Consider the following 19,003-nt stretch of genomic DNA (forward strand, 5'->3'; position numbering starts at 1 on the left):
TCGTTACACTGAGAAAATCTGCCCTGGGACAATGCTCAAAAGCTTTCAAATTAGTGGCAGGCTCGTTGCGGATTGGGTAACCTAGTCCACCCTCACTGAGCTGGTTACAAAACCCTTCCAGCTCTGGTCTCACCCACTGAGACTGGAAGTTCAGGTACAAATGACTCAAAGCACTGATTTATGTTTTCTCACCTCTCTGGTGGCTCTAGATTCCAGGCAAAGCCTCTAGAGAGTGAGCAGGTGCTTTCCTGATGGACTTACGAACAAGTGATGCTGGATGCTTGGCTGGTTTTTGTGACAGAAATGAAGGATGCTCTTTGCGACACATCAGGGATTACACTGCCATGGAGCACTCCATCCTGAACCTGATCCTTTGCAGTCTTGCCCATTTTATTCATGTCAGAAAATTAAAATCGATAATTTTAACTGCCAGCCAAAAATGTGCAATCTTTGTGCTTTAATTGTTAAATATAATTGAAATAACAGTAGCAAGAGCTCTATGATCAGTGCCCTGATGGATGTATGTTTGCTGGCAGATTCTTCATTTTAATGTCAGTCTTCCCATACCTGAAGCAGCATAGCAGTAAACATCCCAAATTGGAACATCGTCAGTGAGATGGCAATTATATACTGGAAAAGACAAGATCAAGAGTCTGACATGCACTGTCCTGTGTGATCATGTCTTGTATTGGCTCGTACAACAGCAGGTGAGGTGTAGCTGAGTAAGGAGGAAGGACCCAGTACTAGTGGGACTTCATAGACAGGTTTTCTTCACACTTGAGTGAAACTTTAATTAAAAGGAATTAAAAAAGGGAAAGAAAACCTTGAGATACATAGTTTCTGACAGGCCACCAGTCTATGGCACTGCTCCCACTGACTGGAGCAAAACTGAGCTGGCCAGTCACTATGTCTGTCCTTTGTTCATCTGTTTTTCTGAGCGTCCGATCACCTCGGTCTAAATAGCAAGGATCAAGAGTATACTAAGAGAAGTCTCCTTAACACTCCACTTCCTGCCTTGGGTTGGGGCTTCCCAGGGCTTCCCCAGAGCAATAGTTGGAGGTCAGAAATCAGTGATCTTGGTTTAAGTGATGGTGTAATCTGTGCTACAGATTCTTCTGTGCTAGGAGAAGAAGATGCTATGCAGACTGATGGCTCTTCCAGTTTCTGCCTTCATCCCTGTCTACACCCAGCTGTCCTGCCTCATTGATATGAGGATATGAGAGCTCACTACATTTTCTTGTGTGACATATCCCTAATCCCTGTGGGAACCGAGCTGTTCTATCACCTGGCACAGCCTATTCACATTTGCTGAATTGCTGCAGTGCCACTTTCCTCCAGGCATACTTACCTTTTAACTGACCCCATGTTGCTTCCTAGACACTGTTTCTTAGGTCCTGGGAAACTAACAATCTTTTTAAAAAATCAGCTAAAGGTCTCTTCTCAAACCATTGAAATTCCTAGCTTAATCCAAAGCTCACTTTGAACTCCAGCTAGCAGATTGTCAGCATGGGCAGAAGGTCAGGAACTGCAAGCACTCAAGCTACTAATGCAGTGGGGACCCGGCCACTCAGCACTGCTAAGACAAGCATGCTAGAGTGCTAATCTAATCAGTTCACGAAGCTTGAGTGTTATTTTGCAATGTGACTCCTCTCACTGGAACTCACATCAGTATTTAAAACCATTTGCTAGCTAACTTGCAATCCCACACCTTATTCCTTCAGTCTACATGCTGGTCTCAGCACAAAGCACCCAGCTTAGGTTGGGATCTGTAGGCAACTAGAACAAATCTCAAAATCTTAGTTGTTTCACATATGTTTATGTGAACGAGGGGTCATGGATGTGACCAAGACGGCTGCTTCTGTGACCTACCTTGCAGAAACATGCAGAGAGAAGGAACGCAGCCAGCCGGGCCTGCCGCTTGTCACAACTGTTGGGCAGCCAGGGCTTGTAGACGTGTCTGTTTACAGAGCACAGAAGAATGGGAAGGTGCTTGATGAATTGTTGCCAGTGCCCTGCTAGTCATTAACACCAGGATTAATTGTACAGAGCAAGATAACGCGGTTTGTATCAATCAGCCCACCAAAGCCAGAGGAGTTGCTTCAAACACACACAAAAATGAGTGAGGAGAGCATCTTGCAGAAGAGCTGAGGTGACTTGTGGAAACATGGGTCATTTCTAAGACCCATTGAGTGATGGAGCCGGGGAGGCCGCTGCGCTGAACTGCTGCCCGAAACCAAGTCTAAACCTTCACACACTGCATAGACTCATGTGCTTCAATACAAGATCCATTTTGACCCCTCCTTTGCATCTCAAGCTCCACACACATCAGAAATCTATTCATACAGAAGGACAAGAACTTAAAAAGTGGGCTTCTTAAGTTAGGCCCTCTGTCCACACTGAGAGCACTGAAAACAAGCAGCTTGCTTCTGGTTTTCAAGAGTGTTGAGTACTTACTGGATGGCATGAAAATATCTGAGGCCATTTATTTGGCTTCAGATTTATTTGCCTCAGGAGTTTGATTTTATGAACTACATTTTTAAGCTTAGCAAAAGCTCTTGTTACCAAGAGGTTGACATGAGGGTACTCCACAAAATGCTTGTGACTTTGTAGGGGGTGAGTCATTCTTAGAGTATCACAGATGCTGCCAGTCCTGACCTGCTCACTTAAAAGGCTCGGTATTTGCACTGCTGCCTTTTCAGCGCTGCTCAAGCAGGGAAACGGCAGCAATCCTGACTTGTGTAACCACTTGCCAGCTGTCACCCAGTGACAGGTGACCGTGTCTCTCTCCTGAAGGCTTTTGGGCTAAAACACATGATCATTCTTTACCATTCTGAATCTGCATGTGACAATGAACAGCCTCCCAGAGGCACAGAGGGAAGGAAACATATTCTGGCTATTTATAGATGTAAATAAGTTCCAGTTCCCAGATGAAATATTAAGCAGTGGTTTGGAATCTGCCTCCTTCCTAGACAGCTCCTGGAGATACTCACAGCCTGGCTTTCCTTGACCTTCCCAAGATTTTGGGGTGGAAGAGCAGAGCTGGTGATGTAAGATGTATCCCCAGAGGGGGAATACTAACTCCTGCCTGTGGTTTCCTGCAGTGGGACTCCCCTTTTTGATCCCTCCTTAGAGAAGGGCCAAGATCTATGTTACTGGGGCTACAGTGCTATATCTGAAGAACTTGTTCTGAGCAGTACAAACCACATGCTTACAGAAACTTTGACACTTTTAAATTAACAAAGTTATTTCATTTCTGTCAGCATTCTGCTGTTCCTTTGAGACTATGCTAAAGTGAAAAGCTTGCTCATTAATTACTTCAAATGACAGGGTTTAATTACAGTGCCTCCAAGTTAAACTTCAAGCCAGCCAAACTTTCAGAGCCGTACTGGAGACAGACACACATATGCACAGCTATTTAATTCCCCCCCCCCCCCCAAATTATGATGATTAATGTTATTGATTTCCCAGCAGTGGTATTTTCATCTTTCAAACACAAAGCACATTAACTGGAGTGTGTAGAAGTCAGTGTCATACCTGTTTACCCATTCATGGGCTGGGGTGTTCCCCCTGGACCACAACTGCAAGAGTGAGTCTGCATTCCTGCATGAAGAGGAGGAGTAAAACCAGGCTTCGTTACACAGCCCCAGAGAAAACACCCCCCCATCCAGCTGGATGGACATCCTTCCCCATGGGTGAGGTAAAGGCGTGTTAAAGATCAAATTGCCTGCGGGCTGGTTATCACGGCACAGCTGCAAATCCTCCTGTAAGTGTGCTGGGTTCCCGGCCACCCTGGAAGTCAGAAATGAAGGCAATACTTGCAAACCATGCCAATTTGGATGTCAGTGTTCCCACAGCAGCATCCTATATTTTTCCAGATTTAGAGCTTAAAGACCATGACCTCAAACACAAGATAACAGCTACAGCGCTGATGTGATAAATCACCTAACTTAAAGCTGATAAATCATTTTTGGCCCTTGTCAGCTGTGAAGGTGTTATCAGCCTTCATTATGAAAGTCCTGAGTACCAAGAGAAAGCCCCTAAAAACTGGCAGCTTTAGATTTCAGCAAAATCGGGTGCTGGAAGGTGCTACAAGGATGAGCTGCCAGCTGTAGGTGTTTCCCAGGAGGACAAAAGGAAACGCTGCTCCGCAGCCCCCACACCTGCCTGGTGGCACATCTGACCCGGGATGCACGTTCGGCGACGTCGCTGCAAATGCAACCTCAGGCTGAAGGTTTTGGAGTCTGTAATTTAAATGGCACCAGCCCTGGTTTCCCTCTCAAAGCGGTGGCAGCCTGGGAGAACTGGGATGGTTGATCAGTCAAGGTGAGAAGCATCTGCTGGATCAGAGGTACCAGCACATGCTGCCTTGTCATTGCCCCGGTGTAAAAGTTTCATCTTCCCGATGGTGCTTTCAGCAGTGAAAGAGGATGAGGCATAAGGACAAACAATCTCCTGATTACACTCTGGGGACTGTAACCTTGCTGTTCTCTTAGATGCTGTGTCTGTATCAGAAACTTACGTGTAATTTATACTGTCTTAATAATTAACAGTCAGGATTTGGAAGACTGTGGCATGTTTTTATCTTGCAATGTTTACTGGCTTCCTTAAAGCTCCAGTTCTGGAGACATTTTTCGGTACGGGGAAAAAAAAAAAACTTATTTCTTTTTGAAAACTTAAAAATTGTCAAGAATTAGACATCAGAAGAATATTAAAAAAAGGAAAAATTAGGACCTGCTGAAAAAAAATATTTGTAACTTCTAAGGCAGGTTTGTGACTTTTAGGGCCCAATACATTATTTTCTAAAATATATTGTTATTAGAGCTGTAATTTAGCTCATAAAAATGTTTATTGTCCTAGGGATAATAACGCATCCTGGGGTTAATAGATTCTGTAACCTGCTTTGTTTTGGTTATTTTTAAAATCAGTCCTTGGCAGGCAGCTGGACAGCACTTTATTAGCGAACGTCCCCAGAGAGCAGACACTCTAACACTTGATATCTTTTTGGCTTAGAGGATATGGCAAGGACACAAAGCTCCCCACTGCACCTTGGAAAACAAGGGAACAGCAATGACAGAGCCCAAAACGCGCTGTGCAGTATCGCAGTGACTCGTGCTGCCTTGGCAGACCGTGCTGGGTCTGTCCTGTACCACTGCCACCTGCACCCTGCCCTGACATATCACCTGCTGCATGCGGAGATGGGGTTTACTTTTCATATAAAGTAATACTACAACATCAATATTAAGTATTAACAAGTTTGAATGCGTTTTACATTTTATTTGAATGACGCTTGAAAGCAAAGGGCTGTATTCTTGACTAATGTAACACTACTTGAGAGGTTAAAATCAGCTTCATTAACATCATGTCTTATAAAAATATCCATATACATATATATATCAGGTCAAACACCATTCCTTTAGTGCACTGGAGATCCTGTTTCCCTTTTAGGCCAATACTTGTTCCTGTTCTCTGTGGAAACCCATGTTATAACTTCTGTGCCATAAACACTTAACTTTTAAATTTTTTTAATAAAATAATTAGTGGCAATATGTATCTAAATAATGCATAAGTACATAATATATCTCTATACATATATGTACAAATAGTCTTAACATACATTAATGAGGTTTTACTGGCTAAAGTGTAAAAAATTCGGCCACCTTTAAAACGATACAATTGTACATTTGAGAATTAAATGAACATTTAAAATCAGACAACAAGGGAAACAAAAAAATGAATTTTTAAGAAAGTGGTTTATTTATTTTTTTAAGCTATCAATCAGAAGTGTTTTTTTCCCAATGTGAAGTACAGGAGGCTTTTTCCAGCTTTTCTTAGCCAATTGCACTGAAAAGGAGCTCACATGATAGAAAATCCAGCAAAGGCTTAAATGTCAACTTCATTGAGAGTCTTCTGGTACCTTTTTTCACAGATCCATCTCCTTGTATTGGGATGCTAATGGAAACAAGAAACAGAGGCTAAAATAGTGTTAGGTACAACTCAGCTAAAATGGGTAAGGATTTGATATTTTTGGATCTTGTCCATACTTGCGTAAATCAAGTGTCTGTTTCTGGAGAAACAGTAATGAAAACAAACGTTAACGCTTACTCCTAAATTGAACAATGTATATTAGCTGCAGCCTTTTATACCACAAGAGGTACGAAGTCACTGTCACCCTGTCAGTGATGTTTACTGTCTTCTCCACAACAACATAAATGATAATCCTAAATGTGAGATACACAAGGTGTATGACTCTGTCTCCTGAAAGCCTTATCTTGCTTTTGCCAGACATGTATTACCCACTGAACTTGACTTGTTAAATTCTAAGACAGCATTTGGTCATGCTAGAGATCTGTTCAATTAGACCCGCACCAGCAAATCAGTGTTCTTGTTTGAAAACTGATTTACAGTTCTGAGCAAACCTAAACCACATCACCTAGCAGTCTTACTCCAAACGAAGCAACAGAACACCCTTTTTTTGCAAGAGGTGAAAGACACCTTCCCAGAAAGACACCAGTCTAGGTAAAATTGCCAGTCTCCAAATCACAGCAATTCTGCAAAGCAATAAAGGCAGGAGTGAAAGTAACAATTAAAAAAGAGAAAAGAAAAAAGAGCCAGATGAAATGATTTGCCACTTACAGGAGAAACAGGCAATAGAAATACTCTTTCCCTCTTGGCTCATATTCTACTCCTTCAGTACGGTTTGAATATAATCTAGTATAAATGTGCCCTTTCCAGAGCAACTGGTCTTATAGAGAGATTTACTTTCATTTGATTTAAAGTATCCACTTGCAGGCCAAGCACCACAAAAAGCTTATAAATATGACATTAATATAAAAGATGACAAACAAAAATGATTTAGATACAAATAAGTTTACAGATCAATAGAGGGCAAGGTAGTAAGAGTAAATTGCAAAGCTGTATGGGTCTGTAGTGTGTAATGAGATAATTTTGGAACTGAGAGCATGAGAAACAGAGAGCCCCTAAGGAAACAAGGCTCACTAAGGTAACTTTGGTCTCTGCTCATGTTCCAGGCATGAGCGAGGGGGGATGCCCTGTGGTGATAGCACATGTGTGTGCAATTTGTTATGTTAAGTAGAAAAGCCCTCATTTAGTGAACTGGATAATAGCAAACACGTCTACCCAGGACCTCTCATATATAAATGCTAGTGCATTACACACAGCACTACCTTCAGTGAGTATTATCAACCCGAGCCCTGCCTCATACAAAAGTTGTGATACTTCAATTATCCTGAACTATACCAATATCACTCTCCTAGAATGAACACTGTTACACAAAGATGCTATTTATATACCAGTATTGGAGATAGAAGCAAGGGAATGTAAGAAATAGTATCAAACTCATTTTACAAATGGTTTCAAGGGAATAGCAAATGGAGCCTTTGGGCTTTAGACTCGAGCTTCCAGGGAATTCACAGTCATTCTCCAGACACATCTCTGGACTGAACAGGAATTGCCTGGGTGTTTTTTTGAATCTTCTTTTGAGAAACTGCCCATGCTCAGATAATGATCTGAGCTCAGATAATGATCTGAGCATGTACACAAGTCACGTTCTGTTGGGAATCAACAAGCCATGTAAGTGTGGCAATGAATCACAGAATAGTTTGGAGGTCACTGGGCTTGACGTCCTGCCCAAACCAGGGCAAACTTTGAAGTTAGAGCCAGTCTGAGCCAAGAGGTGACATTAGCTTGAGCTCAGCTCTATGTAATGCAGGATTAACTGGAACTGGTGCATGTCTGGCAGCCTTCGGGCATCACTGAGGCAGGCACGTTGCTGTCTGCACCTCTCTGTGTTGATACACATGCTACCTCCCAAGAATACACTGAAGGGTTTTGCAATTTTATGCTCCTAGGCTAAACAGGGAAAGATCTTAGCATTAGAAAGAAAAAGCAGAGGGACAGGAATGGAGCTTTTAACATAAGATGCATTTTCTAAGACATGAGACGATAATGCCACGACAAAATACCAGTTTGGAAAATGACTTTAACAGCCATCATTAGATCCTGTGATATTCTGGCACAAACAAGTAAAATGAAAGATGTAATTAAGAGGTTAAATGCTGCAAAACTGCAAGGAAGCAAACAAGGGGAGATACTGAAAATTTGCCATGATTAGAAGAGTGATAAACGCCACTTAGTTTTTCAGCAGAAATGTGGGAGCAGGAAAATCATTCAGATAAGGGGAAAATGCCAATCAACTCAAACTGCAACACTGGGAAGGGTGCTGCCCTTTGTGGGGCTGGGCACTCCTCCGGCAGAGTGAAGGAAGAAACTGAGCTCGAGCTAAGGAAAAAGAGAGGTAAATTGCAGACAGAAAATATCTGCCATACTCTCACTGTAAGTCTAATAGTACAAGAAAGCAAGAAATTCTAAAAGCTGCTCCTCGCTGCCCTCAGAAAAGACAGCATTGAATGTCTTTCACAGTCTACTCTGGAGCACAATGAAGTGTTGTGTTGGGGCAAGGAAAAAAACTAAACCGGCCAGGGCGCAATGTCGAGATGCACTTCGCACTGTTAAACATGCACTTGGGTGGATGCTGTAAGAGAAACACTGATGTCAAACAAGGTCCCCTCACTTCTTTCGCCTCACGTTGTCACTGACTATGCTCTCAGAAAACCAGCTAGTGGATACAGCAGCCAGCAGCACCTCGCTCAACTTCCAAACAACAAAAGGTCTGGATTTTGATGGCATTGTGATTCACTGTATATGCACAGCTTGAAAGGCAAGCAGCAGCAAAGGAAATCAGATGAAACCCAGCTGTGAAAGCATATGTATAATGAGAATCCCAGCTCCTTTAAATCTCATCTGCACATCAGGGCACGCAAGCACAAATCAATTCTCATGTCTTGACAGCGGTGCACAAGGTAGTGGGGTAAAAACATACAAGCCAACAGTGGCAGCTGCTTGCCAAAGATTAACAAGACTTGTTCATTGAAGATCCACAGCCCTCCAGGGCAAACCGCAGCCTTCAGCACCAGTTATTTCTGTCTCCATATGTGGGTGTAAAAGCTGGAAATATCTTTAAGGGTCAGGACAAATGTGTAAAATAGCTCTATCCAGGCCACCTATAAATTAGTCCTCCCAGTGGCCAGTGTTCCACGTTGTGCTGGGGACAGCAGGTGAAAGAGGCCTGTCCAGGGATGCTGCCACATCAGAAGCCAGTGCCTGGCAGCCCTACAGAGCATGCAGTCTGGATGCTGTCCTGTGTGCATTCAAAGCTCAGCCCTGAGCAGAATCCTCGCTATTAACACTCTTTCACAAATATCACGGAATTTAACAGTCTGAAGGGTTGCGCTACACAACAAGCAGGGATGGCAGAGCTGTGCTCATTCCCTATACACGTTCGATAGAATGGAAAACGTTCAGATCCAGAAAAGAGCAATGAATGAATGAATCACAAAAGATAAGTCTCGCTAAAGTCAATATGAATGTTGCAGCCCATTAATTTTAGCAGGAAGTTCCGAGATTAAATTGCTTCTCGAGTCTGGGCCCAAGTCCACTTAAAATAATACAAAAGATTAGGAGGGAAATCGGCTACCATAAAGGTCACTAAGGCTTAGACATGTAGTAGCAGAAGATCTCTTGTCCCCCTGAGCAGCAGCTTTGTTCATAAATTACTATATAATGGTTGCAGACCCACGGAGAGCGGGGCCAGCAACTGAGGAACTGCTGAGAGGCTTTGCATAGGGAAAAGGACATGACTGCAATGAGTGCACTAAAAACAGGCAAGAAGAAAATACCATACACAGTTCCCTCAGGTATGGGATGGCTCTTCCTGCACAAGTGTCTGGAGAGGGGACATGGTTGCTGAATAGTGCTGGAATTTTCTCTCCAGCTCTAAGAAATGCTGTTTCTTGTTCTTAGCCCAGACTCTGCGTGTTCCTGTCCTCCTGGCTGTGTCCTCACCAGTCACTGCATGAAGCTGGTTTTGAACGTGGGGCTGACCGTCCCAGCAAACACAGAGCGTTCAAAGTCTCGCTCCTCAGGATCATCACGACACAACAATCTGCTCTATCAGATACCGTGTTTTGATCCTCAGGCCACCAAAGAGTTACACTTCCAGGAGACAACAGCCCAAAAAGGAGCCAGGGAAAAGCTGGAAGTGAAATACTCTCCAGCTAGGGAATTAAGTTCCAGGGCAGAATTTAAGAAATACTGCAAAATACTCTTCCCTCAAAAAGCCTTTCTAGTGTGAAGTACTGATACCTCTTCAAGCCCCTTTTATTCACTCATCTGTCAAAACCGATGAAACACCCTACCCAAAGTAATAATTCTCACAAGATATGTGGAGCAGGGACTCCATGAAATCAACTGGTTTTGATATTGGTATTTGTATGAAGGCATTTCAGTAATGGTACTGTGAAGGTCAATGAATGGCATCTGACAGTATTTAGAAGGGAACTAACATGTTTGTATTCCCTGACCTCCTTTGTTTTATGTTGCAAGGTAAACTCTCTAACAAACGTACATCAGACTGGCTGTTCAACAGAAAACATGTAGATTGACCTTACTGCTAATTTCAAGATGTATTCTGTAAGCAAGTCAGACTCTGTTTCCTGTAGAAATAAATAAACCAGACTAGAACACTACCTCTAGCAATGATATGAAGTAGAACATGCTGAAAGAAAATAAACTGGCACTACTTGCTTACATTTATATGCTTCACTGATTCATGTATATTTGGTAAAATCCACTAAAAGAAAAACAGAGCAATTAAGGTACACACAGTTTTGATTGGAAGGCCCTGTAAAATGAGTCATTATTTTGTGTCTGCTATGATGAGAAAACACAGCTGCAGCCTCTGCTGCACATGAGCCCGTACAGGCTGAGGAGATGCAGATACCCCGGGGTGGTCCTTTCCCTTCGCAACGAAGATGACTGTAAAACCTTCACCGCTAAAACCCCCTTGTGTAAGCGGGACAGGCCAATGGCAGCAGGACAAAATCTGCAGCCTCCTCTACCCAGGACAGAAAGGCAGAAAAAAGTTCTATTGGGGTGGATTGAGAGAGAAGAGCATTCACAGCACATCCTCTTGTGTGAAAAAGGCTGGCAGCTGGGGTGAGCAGCTTGCAGGAATAGCTATTTTAAGTGCTTTGTTACAGCGAGGGCTTTTGGAGAACTAGATCATGCTTATACTGGCATGAAAAATATACTTTATACCCCCTCCCAAATCTTTGAATGAATACTTCTTCACTATTCTCAGCTGCCCACACTGCTGGCAGAAAGGGATCTGGAGAAATTCTGCAGGGAATCCTGGACCAGCCAGGTGGCAGCCGCTGGGAAGCTGCCAGGAATAGCATGGCAAAAGAGTTATTTGTGCTAACGTGGCTACAAAGCTTTTCTTCTGCAGATCACAAAGTACCTTGAAAAGTTACAGTCTTTCACAGAGAAGAGAAAACTTAGACCCTGGGATGCAAAGGGTCATCTAGCAGGACACAAAATGAGAGAGGCAGCACACCTGATACCAGCACCTTCTCTTTTTTTACTTAGGGTAGGCACTGGAATTGTCATCTGTGGGGTAGCTGTTGCGATTCAGGAGATGAGGGACGGTACTGCAGACATGATAAAGTGAGCCATTTCTGCATTAAGGTAGTTGCAGAGGTTGTTACAAGAATGAAGGGGTGCAGGTCAGCCATAATTTTCCTATAATGTCAGATACTAAGAACTGCACCCCGACAGTTCTTATTATATGTGACAAGCGAATCCCAGGGCTTTAGCATTAAACAAAAACCCAATACCTGTTGAAATAGCATCAGCGAGAGATAAAAGAGAAATATCTGCAAAGAAAACAAGAGACTTCAAAGCCCTTCATTGATTCCCTCCCACTAAAGTCACCATGTCCTGAGGCATCACTCTGTATCTCCATCTATTTTGTGTTTAGATACCACAACCACCGCAGCGTCTTCAAGTGTAATTAACTGACACTGAAACTGCTTATGCCGCAGCCATCCTGTGAAGGTCCTGAGGGCTGGCGCACATCCCAGCGCATCACTCACTCTAACACAACATGTCAATATCCCAGCGCAAGGACTCCTGTCGGTGTTTCAGACCACGCACCATGCACGTGGCCTGCGATGACAACGGAGCACACTCAGCCCTGCCTGATGGGGACAACAGATTGGTGATGGGCTGCTAGAGCTGTAGGCTGAGTTGGGTCTAAGAGTCCCACACGCTTCAGATCACCTCTGTGAAATTGCCACACCCTTCAAGAGCCCCTTTAAAAGTTAATCCATGATGATCAAATAGTAACTTCCATTCAAATATCCTAAAAAAGGGGAGAAGGATTAGAAAGGACTATGTGAAATCCCCATGATTAGCAAAATACCACTGTGTGATGTCTGAAATCTTCATGATTTCACAGTGTAATTGCATCTCTATTGGACTTGGACACAAGGAAAGCAACCACAGACAGCTATGGCAATTGCTGCATTTTTAGCAGAGTGCATGTACAGCCCACAGGACACCTGTTTACTCCTCCAGGGCCCTACAGAGTTAAGAAAATAGTTTTGCAATGTCAGAAATACATTCCTGCTTTTTGACAAACATCAACAGTCACGTTCTCACTGGCAGTAAAGAGTTCGTTCTCTATTTTTGCATATCCTAGGTACCCATGCACTGACCTAATTTATAACCTTGATCTAATGATAGAGCTGAAAGAGCCCTATAAGCCCAGATTTTCACTGCATGGCAGATAAAATTCACTGCATCTATAAATCAGACTGCCTGGTTTTCTTCCTTGTCATGTTCAGTACAAAACGTTTTGCAACGTATAAGGGTAGAGCACCCCAAAGTCTCATGCTGAAAAGCTGATACAGTATTTGTTCAGTGGAATTTAGCAGATACAGAGCTCAACTCTCACAAACGAGAGGTGAACTGGGAATCCATCAAAGAGAGTTTCTAAGGCAAACACGTCCTTTTAGTGGGGTCTTATCTCTGCACCAGAAGATCAAAGAGCACAGCCGTGCAGTGAGCAGGCACTATTGCTGATCCTCTGCAAAACAGGTTGACTCGCAGGACTGTGAGATGAGCATCACACATGAAACTCGTGCTGAAGAGTTTGGCGGTTTTAACAAATTAACTTAAACTCAGACTTTCAGAACACAAAAAGCTCCACAACACCCGAGAAGTCCAAGTGAAGGGATTTTTCAAAGATACAAATTGATTTTTTCAGCCACCAAAAAAGGATGATACAAAAACATGCTTGAAAATGTTTCCAGGAACTTCATGCACCAACACTTGTGATTTTATAAAAATGCTTTCTATTTGAACATCTTTTTCTATGTCTCCATTGTCTAGTGAAGGACACACACACACAAAAGACCAGACAGGAGGAAGCAGCAGTACCTCCTCTACCTGAGGTGCTGTCAAATACACAAGACGAAGCTTGAAGATGGCAATCTTAGGTCACTTCTAAAAACAGTAATTTCCTACAAAGGTTTGATTTTGAAGGAATAATGCCACATCTAAGAGATTATGAAAGCAATAGCTGTTCCTTTGTTGGAAGAAGAAACTGCGCACTTCTTAAGCTATCTCAGCAATCTTATGTAGCATTTGTTATAAAAATCCTTCTCTGCTGACAGAGAAAAGGTAAAGGCTGTAAAACAACGGTTAGTTACTTTTACTTTCAGGTTCACTGGGTATGTGATCTGCTCTGACTGTCCGCTTTCATTCTTCCTGGAGCGATGGCTGGAATGTTCTGCTGCGAACAAAAAGCATAAAAAGGATCACAGGGATCAGGTGAATCGGAGGCCACAAACAATGTCACGTAACCAGGAATGGCTGATACCACACCAGTTAGCTTCCGTGAAGTCAAGGTGATGGTATCGGCAGGACTATTTCATCCCCTTCTGCTTTTGCTTTGATCCCTGGGCAGGCTCCAGCGAACCAGTTCAGGGATCCCTTGCCTCTGTCTTCTGGAATTCCATGGCCCCTTCCACCACCCCAGACCCTGAGCACCCCCAGTCTCTAACTGGTGTCACCTACTTAACCCACCTGGGAATCAGGACAACACTGCTGTCCCCTTCTTACAAATGGGGCACAGAGGAACAGCCAGACTGTTGCACAAATTCTTAATTTTGCTTAATTGTGATTTGGCATTTGACTATGAGCTCCTCCTCACCCTTGCTTCCTCTTGTCTCTAAGGTTTTAGCTGTGGATTGGGCACTTAAGTAGAACTTTGGCTTCTGGTGTAAATGACTTCTCCAGTGCCACACGCAGACAACATGGGAATCCTGGATCCAACACTGTAATTCTTGGGTTAATTTTAAAGGAGATCCTGTCATGACAAATCTCCCCTTTGAGATTATGTGCCTCACCAAATAATAGTAGCATAACCAGAAAGTGGGATTTTCTTGTAAGATCCTGTACTACGTTAAAAAATATTAATATGTTCTAAGAAGAGGAGAGAGGTTAAAAAAGCAGAATAACTATGGCTATGACTAAAATGAAGCATGCAGTGTGGTAGTCAGAAAAAGCCCAGCATCAGTTTACACTGCTCTCAAATTTGTGAAAGACAGAGATGAACTGAAATAATTTTAGCCATTATTCCCCATTAAGCCTACAGCTTCATGGCAAAAAAGTGTGTTTCTACACTGAATTAGTTATCCAGCTTGAATCTGGCACATTGTGCGTATACTTTACCCAGTCTTTACTTATATGATCCCACATCTGCCTTCTGCAGAGCCTCTGCTTCACTCAGTCCACAAGGCAGAGATGCAGAGGAACTTACTCTGACTCACCACATTGGATGAGCCTTATTAGTTCCAAGTCAAGAGCACAGAATGAATCAAAGTGCCTTTTTCAAGCAGAAGAGCTCTGCCAGAAAGAACAGTGGGAACAAACAATGCTCAGAAGAAAATTGGCCCTGAAGACAGGGCAGGAATATTATTGAGTTAATAAGAAAAGCAAACGGAGAGGTTTGGAGGAGAGAGAGGAAGGAATTTGTGCATTAACTCGCCCATCACTGTGAGGTTTGTACATTTGTAGGCACTTGGACCGCAGTCGTCCTCCCCTCAAAGTCAATTGTAAAACCTTCCCTTGATGCACTGATGCAGGGTCTGGCTCTGCATAGAAATTTATGTCTTGCAATGTAGAAATTAATTAAACCTTTCAGCCATGGTGAGGCAAGAGAAGTCTACATGGCCCAACAGCACTCTCTACCTACAGGGAATCTGAAAGAGCCAGAACTGACTTTCTCTGAGTCACAAAGTACATCCTTGGCAGAACTGGGAGGGGTTCAGAAAACTGTAAGGTGCAGAAATCCCAGTTCTGAGCTCATCCCATGCATAAACAAATCACAATTTGTCTATGCAGAAAAAGACTCCTCATTCTAATACCTTTCTCTCTTCCCAGATATCACTGTACAATTTAGATGGTGCCATTAAATCTTAGCTTGCACACAGCAAGCCCTACACAATAGCCTGTATAAAAACAGGGACACTCTGAAAGTGATTTCATTCACTCAAATTTACTATTGCACTTGATGGAATGTCAGCCACGTGCCTGTCGCTCTCATCCCTCTGGTGTGCGGGCACACATACACACCAACTGCAATATGTTCACAGCCCATTCTTAAGTAGCCCACCCTAGACATAGAAACACCGACGGGATTAATAGCACAGGCAACAGGAGAAAGAATTCCATTAGCTGCAACTTTCTGAAGTTTCAAGTGATTTATGAATTGTTTCAGCAGATGGAGCCATTGCAATATACACCATGAATTGCCAACTACGCCACTTCAGCGTGTTCAAAGGGAAAAAAAAGCTTCTGCCTGCTAGTAGGATATTTTCAAAAGAATCCTTGGCTGTATCCAGGCAAATGTGTGTCATCCAGGCAACTGCCTGCACTTTTAGCAAATGGATTGGCTTGCCCTAAATCTCCTAGGACTGATTTTAAGATCTGTAGGTTCATTAGTAATTATACATTAGTATCACAACCTAAGCCTACGGTTTTAGAATTGTAGAATGGTTTGGGTTGCAAGGGACCTTAAAGATCCTCTAGTTCCACCCTCCCTGCCATGGGAGGGGTTTAAACATGCATGTGAAAGCTTGCAGGTCCCCAAATCATGCCTACTCAGTATTTCGGGTACATAAAGACTGGCTTTTGCCGTGATAATGAGCTGGTTCCCCTTATTGGTGCCAAAATCTGGGTTTTTTTTAAAGTCAGATATCACTACCATCGAAGTAGCTAATAGCTACAATTGCAGAACTGTTATGTTGCAGGATACCCCTGGCTGATGGAGCAAGACTGTCAGAATATTTACACACACACATATTGAGAAAAGTAATACAACAATTCAGATTTCCAGAAATACATTCATTTATGAGTATGACTCCTTAAAGGTTCTAGGAAGATAACTATGATCATAAACTTAAACATAAAACAGTGAGCAGTTCATGCTACAATTAGAATTTGTGATAAACGGATTAATAATCTCCTGCTCAAGCATCTAATTAAGAAGAAGCTGTATTCATCAAAGGATTCTGTTGACATTATACATTACTGAAGGGGAACTGGGATTTAATATCTCCTTGGTATGCAAACATTACCATTTTCCCTGATGGAGGCTACACACATGTACAAGGGGCAGAGATTATTATGCTTAATATAGAAAAGCAGAATGCCTTCAAGAACTGACCCCTATGCTCTGCATGCTGCATAACACCTGCTCATAAGCTACACAAGAATTACTCAGCTCGTCTGCCCCATATACCTTGAAATGTTTTGTAATTTAGAGTGTTAAAGATAGCACAGCAGCTCTTCTACAGTGACAATCACATCAGTTCTGGGACACGTTGCCATTATACTACTGGGCTGATGATAAATCAGGATAACATTTCTAGTCCAAAACAAATCTCTCACCTGGGGTTACAGATTTGACTCGACAGAGCATGACAGCAGGGAATGTTACAGTGAAAGTTGAGGCAGCAACACCAGCCTATGCTTTCAACACCATGAACCTCTGAAGGACATAAATGGTATGTTATTACATTATCCAGGGACAGCTTGGCCTTACAAGTAACATGCCATAAATCAAGGGGAATGTGGTGAAATTGAGAGGTCACAGAAGGGCTGGACAGAAATCAAAGTCAAGCATGCAAGAAACTTTTGCCATGTCCAGCTTCTAACATATCATTTAGTTCCAGGCTCCAAATCAAAGCCTTCTCATTGCACTAACTCCTGTGGTAGTTTTGAATGGAAACAGCTATTGAAATTGAGGCTGCAAAACCCTGCTCTTTGGGGAATAAATCTAAATTTAGACCCTAATCTTCAAATGAACACATGAAGCTGATCTACTTCACTGCATTACTAATGTTCTTTACAAATATATGATGTCTTAAAGGCATTTTGTTTCCCTTCGTGTGTATGTGGCGCAGAATTGGATTAAAAAGATGGATTCTGCTAGAAATACCCACTATTATAGAAAGCAAGCACAATTAATAAGCAATCAGTTAACCTATCTCTTAAAAATACCTTTCTATAAGAAGTGCAGGAAGTGCAAGCTAAAGAGAAGCTGAAATTAAGGAAATTAACTAACTAACTAACTAACTGTTTTATACACTGATGTGAAGACAGGCAACAATGGCAAACTCAAACTTCTTTGGGGATCATCAATCAGGCTCCTGCAAGTCAGGAGTTGCATTTGTGGAGCTGAAACTTCTCAGCCCATGGGCTCAAAAGAGGTTACCTAGGACTGACACAGTGAAGTGATGAGACTGTGAATAAGAAAAAGGACATTCATGGCCAGCTGCTAAGACATCCTCCTGCGGAGGTCAGACCTCTCTTGTAAGGAAGTCCCTGAGGATGAAAAAGCTGGGCAGAGAATCTATGTGAGCCTAAACTGCTATTGTAGAGTTGTCTGTGTGGTCCCAGAGTGGCTCTTCAAACCTTTTTGCCCCAGCCTCTTGAATCAGGGAAGGGAATCAACACCATCTCTCTGACATCTCAGGAGGCTGCTGCTAATTGTAATATTGAAAGACACTATCAACAAAAAGAAAATCACCATTGGTAAATGGATATAACTGAACTTTCTGTAGTTGACTTACATCTATTTATGCCATGAAGATATTTGGCCATGAAAATCTGTAAGAAGGAGATAGATTTTTGAGCTTTATATTTTGAAAATACCATCTATAAACCATCACTCATCTCAACCAGATTACTTTGGGTTTGCCAAACCTTCCCTGCTGAATGTGCTTTTCTGCTATTTTACTAGCTCTGCTTGTAAATACAGGATTATAAGAAAACGTGAAAATTAAAAGACAGGCAGTCTGTCCTAGAAGAGGTTAAAACCCTGCCAAAAATCCACATCTGGGTTTGTGTGATAAAGCCTGCCACTGAGTACAAGCCAGAAAGTCCAGAGAAAATACATCTGCTTTAAAAATATCTCATGCGGTTTTGTCACTTTTGAATCTAACATTCCTGGATGTTTAGCTGATGACATTTGCGTGCTGCTGACTTACCAGCAATGAGATATAGTGCCGGCCACTTGCAGGGCTGTTTCATGAAAAACAAGATAAACTTTCTAGGATCAAAGAGTAGCCCATGCCTGAAGGAGAACAGCTGTCAGATCTGAGGTGCGCTGTGACAGGGTGATCTCAGAACTATGGAGCCACTCAGCTCATCAGGTGATGCAAGATCCCTGTCTTGTCTCTTCTTCATGCTCCCCCACACTGTGAATCACAGAACTTCTTCTAGATGGGATGTTCAAAATGAACTGCATCATCCCCTTAATCCTTGGACTCAAAAGCTTCCCACACGCTTTGCAAGCTCCCACTACCTGGGACCATCTGCCTGCTCTGGCAAGTGACAGTGGGCAGAGAGGGTGACTCCTGCACCCTTCCAGGTGTCCTTTCAGCACCTCAGCAAACTCTGCTCCCAGCCCGCCCCTTTGAGGGTTTCCTCTTATGCACAGCAGCTGCCTCTTCAGCTGCCAAAGATGCCAGGGATGCAAGCAAGGAGCTCTGGTTTTCCTCTGCTCCTTGCGGAC

The sequence above is a fragment of the Nesoenas mayeri genome (genome assembly GCF_963082525.1).
Source record: "Nesoenas mayeri genome assembly, chromosome: 12".
Classification (NCBI taxonomy): Eukaryota; Metazoa; Chordata; class Aves; order Columbiformes; family Columbidae; genus Nesoenas; species Nesoenas mayeri.